The sequence below is a fragment of the Uloborus diversus genome, chromosome 2 (genome assembly GCF_026930045.1).
Source record: "Uloborus diversus isolate 005 chromosome 2, Udiv.v.3.1, whole genome shotgun sequence".
Taxonomy (NCBI): domain Eukaryota; kingdom Metazoa; phylum Arthropoda; class Arachnida; order Araneae; family Uloboridae; genus Uloborus; species Uloborus diversus.
In genome coordinates, this window is record NC_072732.1 from 179295680 (window position 1) to 179317154 (window position 21475).

The 21475-nt window shown below is 31.6% G+C and overlaps 1 protein-coding gene across 1 annotated transcript in view; it reads right to left on the reverse strand.

Moving 5' to 3' along the window:
* LOC129216182 (uncharacterized) overlaps window positions 1-21475 on the reverse strand; it is a 334520-nt gene that overhangs the window by 302961 nt on the left and 10084 nt on the right. The window lies entirely within an intron of this gene.

Sequence of the window (21475 nt, forward strand, 5' to 3'; positions counted from 1 at the left end):
AAGCACATTTAGTTTTGAACGAACCATCTCACATTTCAGTTGTTGAGCAAAGCAAATTGGGATGGCTTTCTTTCTAAACGAAGAATGAAGTAGCGGACGTGAAGCATCACGTATGTCTTACCAATTTTCACGGAGAAGATACTATTCCAGCACCTTCTGCATTCCTCCCCCTTTATAGAGGAGTGATTATTTATCCATACCACGTAGAGACGTCAAAAACGAAAAAGATACTTTCGTGAAAGGTGGTCGATGTTTTGAATGTTAAAGGGTTTCGACGAATCTCGTGGAAAAATGGATAAGAAAAGTTCTCCAATAAGATTTCATGGGACGTATAACAGATTTTTTAAAGCAAAAACGTATTTGAGGAATATATTTTTGAAAAGAAGTGCGTGCTTATTTGGTGTATGTTTTCTTCTTTTGGTTCATGAATTTGTTGTTTTAGAAATTGAGAATAGTTTCTGAAGTTTTATAGCTGAAATTTATTTAAAAATGGTGCCTTTTCGAGAATTTGGGGAAATTGAGGTGAATTTAAATTTTTTTGAAGCTGAATAAACCCTACCACGGATTATCTAGACATGGATTGAGTTACACCTAAAAATAAATGGAAAATTAATTATTTTGGTAGCGGAAGAATTTAATGATTTTTTTTATCCCAATCTTATACTTAAACTGGAGATGAGACACACTGGAGGTCAGATTTTTAGCTTATTGTATTTCAGCTCACGTACTTTTTTGAAAAATTACACCTGAATTTTAACATGTTCCACGAAATTAAGATATTTTAAAATAAGCTGCAAATTATGTAGCCCTTCCGCACTTCCAATTAGATGATAGACCTTGCTACGTTTTGATTGACAAAAACTTGCAACGATTTAGCTTGGCTCTCTTTGATTTTCTTCTTCTTCTTTTTTTTCCCCCGTCTCCATGACATGTGACGTGTCTACTTCCAGGAGAAACTGTTGTTAAAAAAATATGTCAATAACGTTTAAGGCGTTTACTTATATCCTTTATACAGCTGAGTGCACATTTTTCACATCCTTCGGAATGAGATTAGCGTATGCGTTTTTCTTTCATTTGTACACTTATATTGTTCCTTAAAACTTTAAGCGTGTCTTGTTTTTCGAAAATAATGATTTAAATCTACATTTTTACTCTAGCCCTTTCAGACGGAATTTGAAATACTTAAGCGAAAATGTTTTTATTTGGTAGACAGTGTACTATGATAAAGATTATCTAAAAGACCAAATTTCAAATTTATAGGTGAAAAATTAAAAGAGTTATGACACGTTCAATACTCCGGACATATGTTATTGAAATACATATTTCAGATAACAAAACAATAAAAAATCAAGCAAACTTCTTTGTAAAATATTCTCTAAACAACAATAAAACATAACACAAGCTTTTGAAATAAACGATTGTATTTTTAAATAATAATCAGAAAAAAATACTCGTTTTTTGTGACGAGAATTCGTGGTTGGGAAAATGAGCCAGTCCCTTTCTCCCAACCCCTATTTCTTAATGTTGTAATCCCAAAATGGAAAAAAAAATGCACAGATAATAATAAGCAGACTGCAAAGAATAAACTACGAAAAAAATCAAGTAATAAATAATTAGCAGCTGTTTAAAGTTCATGTCGGGTATATCGGACGCCAAGTCTGAAAGGGCTAGTTTGTGGATGGGTTTTGTGTTACTTTACACTTTATGATTTTAATGTACTTGCAAGAATTATTGTTCAAAATCCTACTGACAAAGGACAAGCGTTTATACAGTGTTGAGAAGGTATTTCATTAAAGCAGACATGCAACTTGTTAAAAATTTCGATATCTCAATTTCTAAAAACAGAATCGAAGTTTCTTTAAACTGCTTTTATATATATTTTATCGATTTCTAGATTTTACCGACTCAAACTACGGCGAATCAAGCAGTAAGTCACCGTCCATAAGCCAGGGCAAAGGCATAGCTACATGCAATACACCAACAGCCAGGTTATCCTGTGGATGAGATAACCTGGCTGTTAGCATATTGCATGTACGACGGAGGAATAGTTGTAACCAATCCCGACTTTATATCAATTATTTCTTGATATCGACATCTAGAGAAAAGTAAACTCAAATATATTTTTTGCTAGTGAATTGGAAAACATGTGAGTGAAAAAATTTAGGCTCGACCCGAATTACAAAATAAAAGAATGATCAATGTGAATGAAACGAGCTGATGTGGGCATCACATGACTTCCTTTTACTCCAATTTAATGTTATTTTCTCATTATTTGCAGTTTTAATGTGATTCAAAAGTTTACTCTCTAAATATCACCAGCAGTGGCCAAACTAAAACCAGATTTTAAAATAAAAATTTAAAAAGTCGCCAAATTTATCGCCAAGTTGGCGACAAAACTTGGCGACCAAAAATAGTGGCGATACATTGCCAAGTGCCGCCAAATTATAACACCACTTGAGTTTACATTGAAATTAACAATGATTTCCCAACAAAAAGGGGCAAAAGACCCCCTTTGGAGCATCCGAATGCAAACAAAAATAAAGGTGCACAACTAGACCACACTAGGAGTGTAAATACCAAATTTCAACTTTCTAGGACATACCGTTCTTGAGTTATGCGACATACATACACACATACGCACATACATATGTACATACAGACGTCACAAGAAAACTCGTTGTAATTAACTCGGGGATCGTCAAAATGGATATTTCGGCTGTCTGTACGTTCCTTGGCATATATCCACGTGTGGTCGCGTTGAAAAATAAACTTAACATTCATTCGGGGGGAGCAAAATGGAAATTAAGGCCGATTTTTGAGTGAAAATTTTTTCGCGAATACTTCCTTTTTTGCAAAAAGAAGTAAAAAGGCAGGCTTGATTAATCATGACAAAACAGTTTGTTCTACTCATAAGCTGACTAAACGTTAGATAAAAATGCTTTTCAAACAAAAATGCTACCCCAATAAAAATAAACAAAGGAATCAATGAATAAATAAAAAGCAGCACTTAAATATCACTCGCTTCTTAGCTCTCTCGAGCCTGAAGGTTTTTTTTTTTTTTTTTTAATCTTTTCATTAAAAATGACGGCTTTAAAGACGAAAGGAAACGGTAGGAGGAAATTTGCATTTCAAACGAACTCTTAAAAGCAGAAGAACCCTTTTGTTTCCGGAACGCCGTAAATAATTTGATGTTAAACTGCCATTGGACACGAAGGGAGCACAGAAACGGGAGTCAGGGAGCTGCTCCCGCAGGGATTAGGGCGGGAAAGAGCATGTGCTGCTCAAAGGGAAAAAAAAAGTTGTTTTGGCGTGGGCATTTATGTGTTTGCTCTCGCGCTTTTTTTTAATAGTTATATTAATAATGGATGAAGTGAGCGAAATTCGCTCCAAATAAAACAATCTGTAGGATCAAAAGTGGAAACTTATTGTAGATAAAGTTTTGGATTTAAAATGGAATAAAAAACGGGAATTTAAAATGTAAATTAGGGAATGCAAATGTGATAAACACATGAATGGATAAAACATGTAAATGCATATAATAATGTCGGAAATGTAAAATATTTTATGCATTGAAATATACGGGGTTGCAAATTTGTAATGTAACGTGGCACTAATAGTTTTTTTTTTTTTTTTTTTTTAAGTATTAGAATGAAACTTTAATACGTAGGGGAGTACAAGGAGGCATAGGACACAGGGAGGTGTTTAAAAGCTGTATTTATATTATAAATTGTGCCAGGTTGCTTAGTTGGTTTCCGATAAAATTTAAACACGAAAAAACCTGTCGAATTCAAACATCTCCTTATTGTAAGTATGGAAATCAAAACGCGTACCTTCAAATATCTTGAAACCCTATTTCTGCAGATACTGCGCTTTACCTTCCCGCAACAGTACAGGTGAGCTCCCTAACTGCCTGAAAAATTTTCCTACTTGACTAATTACGAACCAATGACCAATAAAGTGTAGTTCCAAAAATCATGGTGGCTTTGATTTTATAAATTTTATGTCCGTCTCATTAATAACATCATGAAGAAATTAATGATTCCCACCGTGCGACCGGTATTCTAGTATGTGTGTGTTCTAAGAGGTACAAAAAGGTTGGGCCGCTGGTCTACTGTAGTCACTTGTGTGGGACTTCAAATCTGCTCAAAAAACAAAATATTTCAAAATTTGAGAATTTATGAAATAACCAGTTAATACGTCAGTATGTTATAAATAAGATAATTGATTTCTTTAGTAGTTTATTAATACATTTCTACGTACTTATTTAATTATTATTTATTTATTTATGTTTTAATTTTTTTTTCATTTTTTTCTAACATATTTTTTTTCTTCTAATTTTAACAGATAAAAGCTAAGAAAGTAGTCCTCAAACTGTGAATGGCACGTATGTACTTCAAATTGAAACTCATTAAAAACTAAATGAACCTATTTTTCGGAGTACAAAAATGAATCTTGACATACGTTTTTCCTATTATTAAATCGCAGACACAAATTGTTTCAACTCATGATGTACAGCAAATAAAAGAGCTGTTCCAAACAGCATAAAACACTTTTGCTGTAATTTAATTATTGTAAAAGCTACACCAAGTTCTATCGTTTACATTTCTTTTCAGTACGTTTGAGAATTATAAATAATGTTAGGTTTTTATAAGAAAATTAATAATGTTTTTGCGTTTTCTACATGTAAGCGCAGAAATGGTAACACAAAAAAGTAAATGAAAAACTAAATTAAAATGAAAATGCCCCCAATTAAAATTTTTGAATTGAATGCGCAAACATATATTTTAATAACTTTTATGAATGATTTTTTTTTCAGATAATAGCACAATATATAGAAATAATTCATCTTTCTACTAAGAAATAAATATATTTTCGTGTAAATCGCTGTCAAACAAAACAAAAAAGAAATTTTTTAAACACTAAGAATGAGGATTTAGCTATCAATATTTGTTTTTGATAAACTAAAGCCCTTAAGGTTGTTTTCTTTTTTTGCATTGTAAACAAAAAGCTTAAAATTTTCAGAATTTTTATAATTTCTCTTACGATTGAATCAATCTGTCCATTGTGAAATTAACTCCTTAGTTTCCTTTTTTTTGGTAGTTTGTTTGTTTGTTTCTTTTTCTTCTTTCGTGTCCTGCTGGACTTTTTTCGATTGCACACAGAACGAAAAGCCTTGAATCCATTCAGAGTGTATGCAGTTTTTTCAAAGTTATGGCGAAAATTAAATTATTACAGGAGATATTGCTATTCTTTATAAAGAACAAGGCATGGCAGATAAAATGAACGACAGGGGGCCGGCATATTTATGAAGTGAAAAAGCAGGGTAAAACATTAATTCAATAAATATACAAATAATAAAAGTCCAAAATTTCAAAAACAAGTTCAACACAATTGGAATATTGATTTAATAAATTTCACACTTTCAGCCAAAATCATTGATGTAGTACTTTCAACATCTAGTACGTTTTACTAATGTTCTCCACATAACAAATCAATGTAAATTTGCCTTTCCAAAATTTTTGGCACGCAGAAACAGGACAAAAGAAATTTGATTCGCTTGTAGATTACACGAAGTACCCTAAAAGAATAAAATATTCGCGCATCTTAGTCTGAAAATATTTTATTTAGAACTTGTCGAAGAACATTTGTTGCCATAACTTTTTTTCCACGAATGTTTTGCGGCCGAAGCCACCTGATGTATTCTATTAGCCTTGCAAAGAACAGAATTTCTAACTTGAAAAAGGGAGTTGCTCGCTATTAGATTTATTTTAATATGGAAATGAGCTCTGCGTCAAAGCGAGTCTTGTACTTCTTATTTCCACCTTGTCCTCAGCAGCTGACAGTTATTTTAGCTTAAATTATCGTGCCGAAGAAGAAAGACGACGATGAAAAAGGAGCGGATTTGCATAGCAAACACATCTTAATCGTAGATGTTTTCATGGTTTTTTTACCTTGCGCAAAATCTGTGGATAAAATGCTAACTTGACATCTGGGCGGAATGCAAATACCAAAATCACAGTCTTCTAGTCAGTGAATGATGTTTCGGATGGCAACAAAAGTAATTCGGAAAATATATTTTTGGGTAAAATTCTTTTATAGACTTAAATATTATTCGTTCTGTGTATTATTGCTGACGCTTAGCTACATTAAATTCATATTCTCTTTTTAGCACCATTTTAAAGTGGATTTTTCTTTTCTTTTTGTTAAAACAGCGCAGTTTTATTGTGAGGCACGTAGATTTTTTTGAGGCAAAACCGCGCTCGATTTGCATGGAAGCTCACGGGAGCGCATATTTTGTTCTTTCTTTCTTCTCTTTCAATAAAATTTTGCATTTTATATGGAATTCAGACCATTTCTAGATGAATAAAAGTCAGGTAGAATGAAAATCTTGTGCACTTTTACCTAGCTTCTTTTCTGTAAAAAATTAGGGTCTGGACGGGAGCACTTTAAATTTTTAACTTTATTTGAATTAGACAGAAACGCGCACTCTTGTAGCGTGATTATTCTTTTTCTTTCATTAATTTTTTTTTGGGGGGGAGGGGATTAAAAGTACCGTTCTCTACGTAAAACACATTTTAATGTGATAAAGAAAGATTTAAAATTGTGCTTTGAAGAAGCATTTCTTCTTAAGCGCGTACATAAGTAATTATGCTATTATTAAGTTTAACAAATTATACAACCAATATTACGATAATATCGATATTTTCAATGCGAAAAATATCAAAAATAATGCTAAAAATGTTTTGAAAATTTATTGAATTTTGACTGTTTTTATTCTCTACATTGCCTTCTGTACTGTCTTAAGTGTATGCATCGCCTTCTGCATTGGGCGACTTTATCACCATTTTGAAGATTAATAAGGCAATTACATAATTGTAGTATTTTTCAATGTTGCTATTATTATTATCATTATTGTTATTATTATTACTATTGTTATTATTATTACTATTGTTATTACTATTGTTACATTAAAACAAACATGTTTATAAAACAACAACACTTTTTGCTAATATTAAGATTCTCGATAAATTATAAAATGTATTTGAACGTAGGGGACATATAGGCTCATCGGTGTTCCTTAAAGGGTTAATAGGCATAAAAAGGGTTAATCGGCACGTACTTTCTTTAAGTTGTATCGAACGCATATACAAGAAGTAACCAGAGGCAGGAGCAAGTATTCTTTGAAAGAGTTGTATTAAGAGACATTTTCGTGATTTTTTCATCGTTTGTGGCAAGAGATGGTACTGGTAGCCCTGGTAGTTGCTGCTATACAGCATGATTTAGAAAAAAAAATGCAATGAAAGCCTACCTAGGATGTTATCTTTAAACGCGTTTTACTCAAAACTTGAAAATGCCCACTTAACATCCCTTTGCCTCTCACTCCCTCAATTAACTTTCAAAAATAGGTATTTGTATTGTAATATTGTGTTGTAAATCGAAAATAATTTTTGCTGTTGTAAAATACTAAAGTTCGTGTACAAGAAGCAGTCGAAAACGTAGTACAATGAAATGAGAAAAACTTGACAACGTGTATATAATTACAAATAAAAGCATTTAAAAACAGTTAAAAGCAATTTTTTTTTAATTTTTAACTCTTTTTAAATGCTTTTATTTGTTTATTTATAAAAGGTAAAAATGCTTTAAAAAATAAACTCTTTTTAATTGCTTTTATTTAATAATTTGTAAAAGTTAAAAACAATGTTTTTAAAATTTTAAAACTTTTTAAAATGTTTTTTATTTGTACATATATACACGTTGTCATATTTTCACTCACTAAAAATCTTGTTGTTTACATTTTAATTTTTACTGAGAGTTTTAAATATTAATCGAAGTATTTATTTATTTAACAGTAAACTTCAACTAATTTTAAATGCTTTGTACAATTTGTAAATTGCAGGCAGGGCAAAGGGATAGATTTCATTTCGTTTATTTACTGAAATATTTATTAAATCATCTACGTATTCGTTTATTGGTTAATTCACTTGCATTCCTTCATTAACTAATTCATTTATTTATTTATTCATTTACTTGTTTTTCTATTCATTCACTATTTTAGGCACTAATTTATTTTTTCTCTCAAATTAATTAATTTATTTAGGTATTTATTTGTTTATTTTTTTACTATCGATTCACTCATTTTTTAATTTATCATTTCAAAAAATGTTCTCAATAGTCAATTCGAAAATATTGCATTATAAAGTTCTTTCATTGCCCACTTCGCCCAATGAATATTTTCTACTTTATCTTGAAGGCACAAATTTATTCCCGAAAATAAAAAACAACGCTTCATTGCAAGTTTTATTATAAAAGTCATCGCTCTTTCTTTATGAAATATAATTTTCAGAACAAGTTTCCTATTTGTCCATTTCAAAAAAGTTAAAGCAATCTTAACAATTTCACTTTGCCCCATTTAAAAGGTAATTGAGGAAGGTTTTCTTTAAATTTTAAACAATTGAACTCTACTTAGGCACATATTAAATCATTAAAGAAAATAATTCCGTTTGAGGATTTGATTTTCTTTAAAATACTAGAAAATGTCACTAATTCTCTCCCGCCTTGATTATAATTAATCTTTTAAAGGAAAACACATTACAAACGATACTTTCTTTTGGACAAAAAGGAACCTATTATGCTAAGACAAAATATTGAAAAAAAAAGAGAATAAATAGCACGTCCGGATGAAAACGAAGATGCATTAATCAACTTCAAAATGATGATATAAATCATTTATTTCATCGGGTGTGACAAAAAAAGCGTGTTCTTTACAGAATCAAAAGGCAATTTATCTTCTATATTGACAACACATACTTATAATTTGAACAAATCTTTTTTTTTTCCTCCTATACTTGACGTTATATATTCAGCGGTATTGATTCAACCGCATAAAAATGCTATCTGTGTTGAGATAAAATTATTTACTTGGGAACGGGTTGCTCCAGATAAAATACGTAACTTGTTCAACGCAATACGATTTCATTTTGCATACCTAGTTTTTAAAATAATGAATACTTCAAAAAAAAAAAGTAAACTCGCTCTTTTATATGCATCCGTTGATTGGCTGTTGTCTATTTCTACAAACAAAATACAAATACACATTTAATTTCAACGTTGCAGATGTAAATAAAAGAAAACAATTCCATCTAATATCTATTTATATAGTAACAAAGGCATAGAGTATGACCACCTCTCCAACCACTCACAAAAAGTTCAGAGAACTTTATCATTTAAAAAACATGTTATTAAATCAGGGACAGCGCAATGGATTTCAAGTTGTTGCCCAGTAAATGAATCAACTTTTCAAAATATTAGCCAAATTTCAAAAATCTTAACCAAAATGTAATTTTTGCAAATCAATTAACGAAGTATAATTTTAAAAAAGTACAACAGTTTGTAAGTTTTTTTCCCCTGTGGAATTTTGGAGAATCTTCTTTTTGCCAAATCAGAAATTCTTTCGCCATTAGCGCGGGCCCTTCAAATCATTCAGAACATACTGCCTATTTTTTTCATGTTAAATGTTAGAAAGTATTAAAATGATTCCATTTTCAAAATATGATTATAAATTAGCCTCCTCCAGCTTTTTAAAGGAAATACACGAAAAAAAAGGAGAGGAAAATATTAGGTTAATTGTCTGAATCTGAAACAACCATAATTGCGGAGTCGGCATCGGAGTCGTCAGCCAGTCATTTCCATGATTCGATGTCGGTCAATTTCCATCAAATTCACAGCTCTGCCATGGCTGCGAAGTCGGAGTCAGACTGATTTTGCGATAAAGGAGTCGGATTCGCGGGCATTAAAACTCTAGGAGTTCGGAGTCGATTATTTTTCACCTGACTGCGCCGCCCTGGAAATAACTCCGACCCCAAAGCTTCGATCCGAAGTTTGAACGCGCCCAATATTAAAAACAGAAAGGTGGTTAATGTGACAGATCCTATTTGTCTGACCTTCTTAAAAAATATGTTATAAACTTTTCAACGTTCGAAAAAGAAAATCACTTGGAATAAAAATAAACAGCAAATTTTGGTCGAATAAGGTAAGAATAAAGAGTTTTTTTCTGTTATCAGTTATTTGATAATTATAATTTTTTGTAAACTTCAGCTGCTTCTTGTAATGAAAATTCTTGCTTCAAAGTGAAAATTATTAACTGATACGTAACGAGTGAAGAGTGAATTATTAAAATACTTCTTAACTACTGCGCGAAAAAAATATGTTACTGTATACCATTTTAAAAGGGGGAAAAGGATTTTTTTTAATTTGCGTTTTTTGGACCAAATTACCAACTTATTTTTTGGATAGAGCCATCATGTATTTTTAATGATAATCAGTGTGTCCTAAAGAGAATGTAAAATCTTCTCAATCTAGTAGAATCTCACTGAAAGAAAGTATTGTAAAAGAAATTCAGCACAAAAAGAAATACAACAGAAATTACAATGACTGTAGTTGGAAAAATCAAAGCGCTATATTTGCTACATTGAACTGAATTTAAAAAATTTCAGCAACGAAAAGGCAGGGCTTTGGATATTCTGCAGCTTATAATTTATGAAATGTGATATTGTTTTACTCAAAATTATCAGATTTTACCGTTGAAATTCAATAAGACAATTTTATTTTAGAGTTTTAATTTTTCTTTACCTGTATTCAGCTCTCAAAACATGTTTCTTTGCATTATTGAGAATGCATGCAGTGTTTAAAAATATCAGTATTTCAATTTAATTAGACAGTGAAAAGCTTTTGTTATTATTCTGCAGGATGAAAATCCACATTCTATCTTTCCTGCTTCTTGCTTCTCTCTTATTTCTAGAAAATGGGAGAATGTTAATAAAACTGTGGGTGTATGCCAAATTGATTAAATGCTTATAATTATGCTTGTTTGACAGCATGAAAATCGTTTATTCTTAGTCATGAAGTTTAGAAGTCAGTTTGATTGCTTAAAATTCTGTAAGAAAGTTTTAGTTTGTAATTCAATTTTTCTATTCATGCGTTCAATTCTTAAATCTTGTTAATTTGTATTATTGAGATAGCATGCAGTATTTAATAATATTTGTACTGCAATTTAATTAGACATTGAAAAGCATTTATAATTATTCTCCAAAATGAAATTTATGTACCCTCTTTCTTGCTTCCCGTTTCTCTTATTTCTATAAAACGGGGTCAGATGGTTAATGCTACAAAACTGAATAAATGCTTATAATGAGGTGGTTTCCTTCAGTCAAAAGTACAACTTTTAGTCATTGAAATGGATAGAATGAAGAAAAAAAATACATGGACCCAGAAAATGCTTTCATTTTCCCAAGACGTTTTTTTTTAATTCTTTTTTTTAAATGTCCGATTTTTCAAACAAGTCGTGGTCTTTATGACATCACAAATGATGCAATTTGGCGCATCTTTCTATTACGTTTTCACGTTATGATAATCAAACAGCAAATTAAAATTTCCCTCTACGCTTGCTATCAACCATATCGTTGCCAATACACGTGAGTAAAGATGCGAATTAAATATTTTGTTTTGTGAATACAACATTGAATGGCATTTCACCATTTGTGATGCCACACGACAGAAGGTACACAATGAAAGCGCTACGATTTAAATATATTTTTTAAAATATTAAACTTAAATAAATTATTTAAAAAATGGTCAGATCCTATGTTTTTAAGCATGCTCTTTCAGACAAAAATGCTTTTAAAATTTTGGAAACGACCCTATTATGTCTATGTGACAGTAACAAAATCCTTTGTTCTGCAGACGAGAAATTTGGAGAGTTTTTTTTTTTTTTTTTACTCAAAATTATCAGTTTTCCTGCTTTAAAATTCTGTAAAAGAATTTTAGTCTGGAATTAATTTTTCCTTACAAATGTTAAGATCTAAAAACATGTTCCTTTGCATTATCGAGAATACATGCAGCATTAAAAAATATCGGTGTTGTTGCAATTTGATTTAGACAATGAAAAGTATGTTTTATTCTTCGCAAATGAAAATTTGCATTGGTCTTTCCCGCTTTTTGTTTTTCTTTTATCTCTAGAAAACAGGGTCAGCATTTCTATACTGTAAATCTGTGAGAGTCTACAAAAATGATTAAATGCTTATAATTATGCTTATTTTACACTTTAAAATCGTTTATTTTTCAGACTGGAAGTTAAGAAGCTTAGTTTTTTTTAACCAAAATTATCAGTTTTCTTGCTTAAAATTCAATAAGAGAATTAGTTTGGATTTTAATTTTTCTTTACGTAGGTTCAGCTCTAAAAACAAGTCCGTTTGCATTGTTGAGAATACATGCAGTATTTAAAAAATATCTGTATTTCATTTTAGTTAGACCATGAAAACAATTCATTGTTCTTCTACAAATGCAAATTTAAATTCCATCTTTCCTAATTTTTGTTTCTCTTTCACCTCTAGAAAATAGAATCAGTAGATCAATGCTATAAAACTGTGGGTTCAAAATTGGTTTAATGCTTATAATTATACTTATGTTACAGTACCAAAATTATTTATTCTACAGACTAGAAGTTCAAACGGCTGATTTTTATACTAAAAATTATCAGTTTTCCAGCTTCAAATTCAATAAGAGAAATTTACTTCGGAATTTAATTTTCTTTACTTATACATATTCAGATCTAAAAACATGTTCATTTGCAATATTGAGAACACATGCAGCATTTGAAAATATCTGTACTGCATTTCAATAAAACAGTGAAAAGTATTTATTATTCTTCTGCCAATGCAAATTTACATTCCATCTTTCCTGCTTTTTGTTTCTCTTTCATCTCTAGAAAACAGGGTCAGCATGTCAATGCTATAAAACTGTGTGTGTATGCAAAATTGATTTAATGCTTATAATTATTATGCTTATTTGACAGTATCAAAATCGTTTATTCGCAGAACATGATTATTTATTATTTTTCTTTGAATTTCAACCACCTGCGTACATTCACATTATTTCTTTTCGCAGTGATGCAAAATGCTTTTATTGAGTGAATGAAAAGCGTCGGATTATATATATATATATATATATATATATATATATATATATATATATATATATATATAAATTTGTACACAAAGGGAATATTTTCTTTAAAAGATATGGAAATGAGATCTTTGGAATTCTGACGGAGGAACGAAAGTGCTTCAAAAAAGAACGACCCTTTTTGTTCTTCCCAACGCTTATAGTCTTTCCCTTTTGAATTATTGTCTTTAAAAATGGGGAGTTACTCCAAGCAGGATTTGCATTGCAAACGAATTTGCTTCGAAACGTGAGTGTTCCGTGTTTGCTCAATGCCGTAAGAAATTTGATATTACGTGATTATAAAGAGAACGTTGGAGTGGTGGGAGAACCCAGATACACAGAATTCGACATAAAAAAAACTTTCTTTTTTTATTTTCAATTTTATTACCTTGGTTATACTACTTGGAATGCAGCTGAAGGTTTTGTTCTTTTAAAGAGTGATAGAAAATGTGTTAACTCTTGTAGTCTTTAAGCAAATCTCTAATGTTTGCTCTTTTAAAGTGGTTAAAAGTATTGCTTAAAATAAGTGCATTGCAGTTTCTCAAAGAAATGGTTTTACAAACTGAAATAAAAATGAAAGAGAATAAAAACTATAGGAGAACTTTTGGAGTACTTTGAAAAAAAAAAAAAAAAAAAAAACAAGCTGATGTATGCATCACATGACTTCCTTTTACTCCAATTTAATGTCATTTTCTCATTATTGGCAGTTTTAATGTGATTCAATAGTTTACTCTCTAAATATCACCAACAGTGGCCAAATTGAAACCAGATTCAAAAAAAAAAAAAAAAAAAAAACTCGCCAAATTTGTCCACAAGTTTTGACAAAACTTGGCGACGAAAAGACTGGCGATATATCGCCAAGTGTCCGTCAAATTATAACCCCACTTGAGTTTACATCGAAATTAACAATGATTAGCCACCCAAAAGGGGGCAAAAGACCCCCTTTGGAGCATCCGAATGCAACCAAAAAAGAAGGTGCACAATTAGACCACACTAGGAGTCTAAGTACCAAATTTCAACTTTCTAGGACATTCCGTTCTTGAGTTATGCGACATACATACACACATACGCACATACATACACTGTAAAAAAAATCCGGAAACGTTTCTGAGTATATCGTGCAGCTGTGGTTCATGAAAGTTTCAAAAACGTTTCTGAGTATTTCGGAATTCTCTTTCTGTAATGTCCAGAAACGTGTCTGAGTATTTCGGAATCCTCTTTCTGTAATGTCCAGAAACGTGTCTGAGTATTTCGGAATCCTCTTTCTGTAATTTTCAGAAACGTTTCTGAGTATTTCGGAATTCTCTTTCCGTAATTTCCAGAAATGTTTCTGAGTATTCTGTGCAGCTGTGGTTCATGAAAGTTTCGAAAACGTTTCCGAGTATTTCGGAATTCTCCAAACAATTTTCAAAAACGTTTCCGAGAATTTCGGAATCCTTTTTCCGTGATTTTTTCTAAAACATAATTCTTTATTATAATATTGCATACCATATCAGTTTCAATTCTTTCATATCTAAGAGCAATAATACAAGCAATTTTAGAATTATTCGTGGATTTTTTTTTTTTTTTTTTTGAATTTCTAATGACAAATAGCATGGTTAACAGCATAACATATGCACAGTTATAAATTTTTGAAAAATTATGAAATAATCTAGTAGTTTCATTCCTAATCACAAAATCGTCGGGGAATTGGAGTGGGGGTACCTTCTGAAAAGTGGGGATTGTTTGTTAAACAATCTTAAACTTCAGTTTTTCTCTCAATATTTTCAAGACAAAACTATCAACATATTGTATTTTTAATGCAGAACTTAAAAACATATCTTGTATCAAACTTGATAGCTTTTATCTTCGGATAAAATTTGACAGGACTTACCTACCCTTCGCGTTCCGGAATTCGTTCACCTCAAGTCAATTTCTCTGACGAACAAAGTGTACCGAAAAGTACCAACAGAGAAATTGATGAATTTAAATATGACACTAAGTCCCCCTGCTGGAACCATTCGGGTTGATTCTTCTGTTCTTGCCCTTTTCCAGCTCATCACAAATATAAATACTTATTCAAAATAGGTTACTGATTTTATTTTTACAGTGTGCGCAAAATGCATTATATATTTTATTTATTAAAACATTGAACTCTATTACATGATTATTCCATTTCATATATACGAGAATAACCCCTCCCCCACCATAAAAGTGATGGTGCACCCATAAAATGCTATGAAGCGCCCCCCCCCCCTTGAAAAAGCAACATCATATACATTATAAATCAAAGTATCACATACATTATAAATCAAAGTATCATATAAATTATAAGTCAAATACTTTAATATGGTGTAAAAATACAAAATTATTTTATTAAGTCTTTTTTTTTCTTTTTTTTTTGCTTTTGGTAAAATTGAGGCTCGTAAAACGAAAAAAATGAAGACACTTTTAAATACATATATGTATCTATTTGTTAAATAAATTAATACACATTTAACTAATTTAAAGCGTTTCGCTAATGCAAATATTTAAAGAGATATCGTCATTTAGATAATACTGAAGCACTATGTTCCTAATTACAAGAGATAGTTTTTTTTTTTTTACTTCATACAATCTAGCTACACTGTTTACAAGAGAATGAAAACATGCAACCTTAAAGACGAACTATCAAACCTGACAATTTGCATATTATAACATTTAATTCATAATGCTTGATACATAGCCAAATATTAACTGAGATTGACACATAAAAACTAAGTACACAATAACACATATTTAAATTTTTTTATAATCTTCAATTCATAAATTTTACAGAATAAAACTAGACACACTTGCACTTTAAATATGTGTTCTATGTAATGTAAAATATTTTCAAATTGCAATAGTTCACAACGAAAAAATAATACTGAATAAAATAGTTTTTTTTAACGAGATTTATATGAACTAAATCTCTTTAAAGTAATAGAGTTGCAAAGCGACTTACCTATTCGTCGGTGGTGGTCTTTTGCAGGCTTTGGTCACCAAAAAGGTGATTTTTATGACAGAATAAAATTCTGCCACAAAAATTACCCATTTGGTAGGAAGAAGAAAAGTATCCAAGAAAAAAGTAACTTACCTACACAAGTTATGCGACGCAATGAATTTACATGGCGTCCTCTCGGTAGTTATTTGGTTTTCAATTTCAGTTTGTATTCCTTCCGCGAGCATGCGTCGAGAATTTGCACTTCGTACTTAAAAATAAGTGACATAGCTTCAAATTCAATCTTATGACGATACATATGCAAGAAAATATAAGACTTTAGAATTATCTTCAGTGAATTCATGCGAGGAACAAAACTTCTACTAATCCCCTTGATGAGTGTTACTTCGCATACATGAGTCAGCACTTGTTTTCATTGCGTGCTTTCGAAAGTTTCAGTTTAGATTTGCTGCTGGACTATAAAATTGTGAGCTGCGCATGCGTCGACTCTTACTTTCTTGCTATACGGGAAACGTTTTTGATTATAGCAGAAAACTGCGGAGGGCGTACGAATCTGTGTATTACGGAAAACTTTTTTATATATTCAGAGAGTTTTCCGAGATTTTTTACAGTGTACACTGTAAAAAAAACCCGGAAACGTTTCTGAGTATATCGTGCAGCTGTGGTTCATGAAAGTTTCAAAAACGTTTCTGAGTATTTCGGAATCCTCTCTCTGTAATGTCCAGAAACGTGTCTGAGTATTTCGGAATCCTCTTTCTGTAATGTTCAGAAACGTGTCTGAGTATTTCGGAATCCTCTTTCTGTAATTTTCCGAAACGTTTCTGAATATTTCGGAATCCTCTTTCCGTAATTTCCAGAAAAGTTTCTGAGTATTCTGTGCAGCTGTGGTTCATGAAAGTTTCGAAAACGTTTTCGAGTATTTCGGAATTCTCCAAACAATTTTCAAAAACGTTTCCGAGAATTTCGGAATCCTTTTTCCGTGATTTTTTCTAAAATATAATTCTTTATTATAGTATTGCATATACGTACATACAGACGTCACGAGAAAACTCGTTGTAATTAACTCGGGGATCGTCAAAATGGATATTTCGGGTGTCTGTACGTTCCTAGGCATAAATCCACGTGTGGTTGGGTTGAAAATAAACTCAACATTCATTCGGGGGTGAGCAAAATGGAAATTAAGGCCTATTTTTGAGGGAAATTTTTTTTCGTGAATACAAGACTTCCTTTTTTGTAAAAGAAAGTAAAAAGATATAATTTTACGAAAGGAAAATAATTTGATATTACGTGATTATAAAGACGACGTCCAAGCGGTGGTAAACCCAGATACACAGAATTTGACAGAAAAAATTTGTTATTTTCTTTTAAATTTTATTACCCTTGGGTACACATTTGAATTGCCAGCTGAAGGTTTTCTTTCTTCACAGAATGATAAAGTGTTAACTCTTGTAGGTTTTAAGCAAATCTCTAAGGTTTGCTCTTTTGAAGTGGTCAAAAGTATTGTTGAAAATTAATGCATTGCAGTATCTCAGAGAAACGGTTTTACTAGCTGAATTGAAAAGGAAAGGTAATTCGGATTATGGGAGAGTAATTGTTACTTTTGAAAACGTTTGGTTTAATTTTAAAAAGAAAAATGTTTTGATTTTGTGTGACTATTAAGACAACGTGAATTGGTGGAGAAACCCAGACACAGCAAATTCGACTTAAGAAAAACTTTTTTTTTTAATTTTATTTCCTTGGTTATATTTGAAATCCAGCTGAAGGTTTCTACGTTTAAAGAGCGAAAGAGAGAGTGTTAACTCTTGTAGGTTCTAAGCAAATCTCTCCTGTTTGCTCTTTTAAAGTGGTTAAAAGTGTTGCTTAAAATCAGTATATTGCAGTTTCTTGGAGAAATGTTTTTACTAACTGAGGTAAAAATAAAAGAGATATTAGACTACGCGAGAGCATTCGCTACTTTCTATAAAAATTCGTTTAATTTTGAAAAAGGAAATGTGTGTGTGAATGGGGTAGAATAACTCAGATACACACATAATTTGACGAAAAAAAGCTTTATTTTTTTTTTTCAATTTTATTACCTTGGTTATATTTGAAATGCAGTTGGAGGTTTTCAGTTTTTAAGAACAATAGAGAATGTTTTATCTCTTGTAGGTTTTAAGCAAATATCAAATGTCTGCACTTTTTAAGTGGTTAAAAGTATTGCTGAAAATCAGCGCATTGCGATATCTCATAGAAATGCGATAATGCAATATAGAGTAAGTAATGCAATGTATAGCAAGTAGAGGACACTAGCTGAGAAAAAAAGGAAAATAATTCAGACTGTGGAAGAGTATCTGCTACTTAAAAAAACAGATATATTTTGATATTACGTAATTATAAAGACTTAAACCTATACAAAACCCTCATAAGATCGATCATTTTATACGGTAGTGAGACATGGGCAATTAATAAAACAGAGGAAAACAGACTTCTCATTTTTGAAAGAAAGATCCTTCGGGCAATTTTTGGAGCAGTAAACGAAAATGATGCTTGGAGAAGTTTATATAACTTTGAAGTATACCGTAAATACAGACAACCCAACATCTTAAGAGTAATTAAAGCCAATAGAATCAGATGGCTGGGGCACGTATTTAGGCGTGCAGATCTGGATCCGATTAAAAAGCTAACTTTTTCGAAGATTGAGGGTACAAGGAGAAGGGGAAGATCAGCAACAAGGTGACTGGATAGTGTTGAGAAGGACCTTAAAATTTTGGGAGTGAACAGGTGGAGAAACCTGGCAACATGTCGTACCGCCTGGAGGAACCAGACGGAGAAAGCTTTGGCCGGCACCAGGCTGTTGTGCTGATGAAGAAGAAGAATTATAAAGACAAAGGTGAAGCGGTGGAATGAATGAAGCGGACACAGAAATCGAAGACCAAAAGCTTTCTGTTTTGTCTTTTCAATTGTATTACCTTGGTTACATTTGGAATCTAATTAAAGGTTTTCCTCCTTTAAGGAGCGATAACGAATGTGTTAACTATTATTGGCTCTAAGTAAATCTTTCTTGTTTTCTTCTTTGAAGTGAGTAAAAGTATGGCAGAAATCAGTGCATTGCAGTGTCTCACTGAAATAACTTCACTAACTGCGGCATGCATAAAAAAGAATTCATATTATGGGAGAGTATCTCTTACTTTTGAAAAAATTGAGTTTAATTTTGAAAAAGAAAACTAACTTCATATTACGTTATTAAAAACACAACGTTGAATGGGGGGGGGGGGCAACCCAGATACACGCAATTTGACACTATTTTTTTTCCTCCTTTTGATTTTGTTACGCTGGATATTTTGGGAATGTAACTGACGGTTTTCTTCACTTAAAGAGCGATAGAGAGTATTTAAAACTCTTGTAGATTTCATGCAAATGTTTCCTGTTTGCGGTTTTAAAGTGGTTAAACGTATTGCAGAAAATCCACGCTGCAATATCTCGGAGAAATGGCTTTACTAACTGAGACACACATAAATAGAAATTCAGATACTTACGCGAGGAATGCGTTCCAAGACTCCTCGCGTAAGTCGAAATTTCCGGTTGTGGAATAATATACATACAAATTTTTTAGAAGCATATCAAACTCTTTTCCTCAAACTGCTTCAAAGTATTCCTCAACTGTACACTACAGTTTCTTGTATAAAAATCTGAACTTTTACTGCATTTAAAAAAATTAGAAAGTGTTTCATTAAATTCAACATGAATTACTTTAAGATGCACAAAATAAATGATCGATTTGAGGAAAAGACATAAAATAAAACAACACGTTACGTACAGTATAAGAATAAAATGCTTCCCCATAATAATTCTGTACAACAGATATACAGTATCAATATTTAAGAGTTAAAAAATGGAGATAGTGATGACTTATGCTCCATTATCAGATCGTTATCTAATACATTTTTAAATACGGTTGCTTCGCATTTTCTTTCATAACGTTTCAATTTGTGGCAACAGCCCCTCTTCCCGATCTCTTTATTAATCCACAATAAAAAAGCAGTTTCCATTTTCATATTATTTACTTTGCTAATCTGCTCTGCAAGCTTAAATATTGAAACTTAATTCTGAACTTTTCCGGATTTTTTTTAATTTTGATTTTTAACTGTACCGTAATGGAAGATTTACTCATGCTTATTGTCGCGCTACCTTCTATGTTTTGTAGTTGCTCAAGCATATATCGAGAATCTTCTCCTTTTTTTTAAAATCAGAAACTTTCCTTTTTCTTCCCAGCTTTACAAACTTTAGATGAAGATGCCCCTAATGGTGCCATTATATTTCATCAACTTTAACATTCAGAAAGAAAAATAATAAATAAATGACAGATGTAAAATAATAAATAAAACGTAAAAATAATGAAGTTTACTTGTTACTCTTCGAAAAAAAATAACAATGTTTAACCAAACTGAATATAAACTTTCACCGCTATTTTGTTCATTTTAATTCTGTGTCACTTGTTTTCATAAACTTTTTAGTCCTCTGTACAGCAATTTAATTTTTTCAGTTACATTTTTCATTAGTTGTAAATATTTAAAGAGATATATGAGTTATACGTAATATGGTACAACAATTTTAGCTGCTAGGACTGACAGACATCCGTTGCTATTAAAGTAGGAGTGTAGCAAAATGTCCACTTCACTCTTTTTATAAATAGAAACAATATTCCAGAAGCAACAATCAAATTTAAAATCAATTTCATCTCAATAGGCTTAGTAAGGTTTGAGTGAAGGATAATATATTTGCATTATCGGTAGGTGTTCTTCATTGTAGAACGTGATGTAAATTCACAAACGGAGATACTTCTGTTTAACGCTCCTTTTAGAGATAGCTTCTTGATTTAGGAAGTGTTCTCGGGGTGGAAAAAATCTTTGCTGAATTTTTTAACAGTGGGAAAGAATGGATTCCATTATGCATGTTTATGAAACTCTGCAGCTAATTGGTTATACATCATTACTTACAAAAATGTATGTGCACGTGTGATGTTAGTATTAATGTATCCCACTCTTTGACATAAAATTTGGCACACATGTTTAGTCCAAATTAGAGAAACAAAATTCCGGGTGGGAAAAATTTTAAAGTAATTTTTTTTTCATTAATTTTCTTTTTATGTTTGACTGAAATCTCTGCATATGTTCCAATAGTGTATTTTATGTTCTTATTATTGTGCAAAAAAAAAAAAAAAAAAAAAAACAATGTTACACTTAATGCTGGCTGTGTATGAAATACACAGCCAGCTCAGTCAATTCCAGCCGAGGGCTACAGTTTCGTGCTAATTAGCATTAGTCCTCGGCTGGAATCGACTAAGCTTGTGGTGTACTTCATGTATTTCTGCCTTAGCCCTGGCAATAGGGCGGTAACTTACTGAACAATGTTTATTTGGGGGCACGGCAGTGCCCCCGCCAAGTCGAGCGCGAAGCAAACACTGCCGTACCATCTTTACTGGAACCATTTCGCCGCATTTTCGAGCCCCTATTTGAGAACCTTCTGGTGAGACTA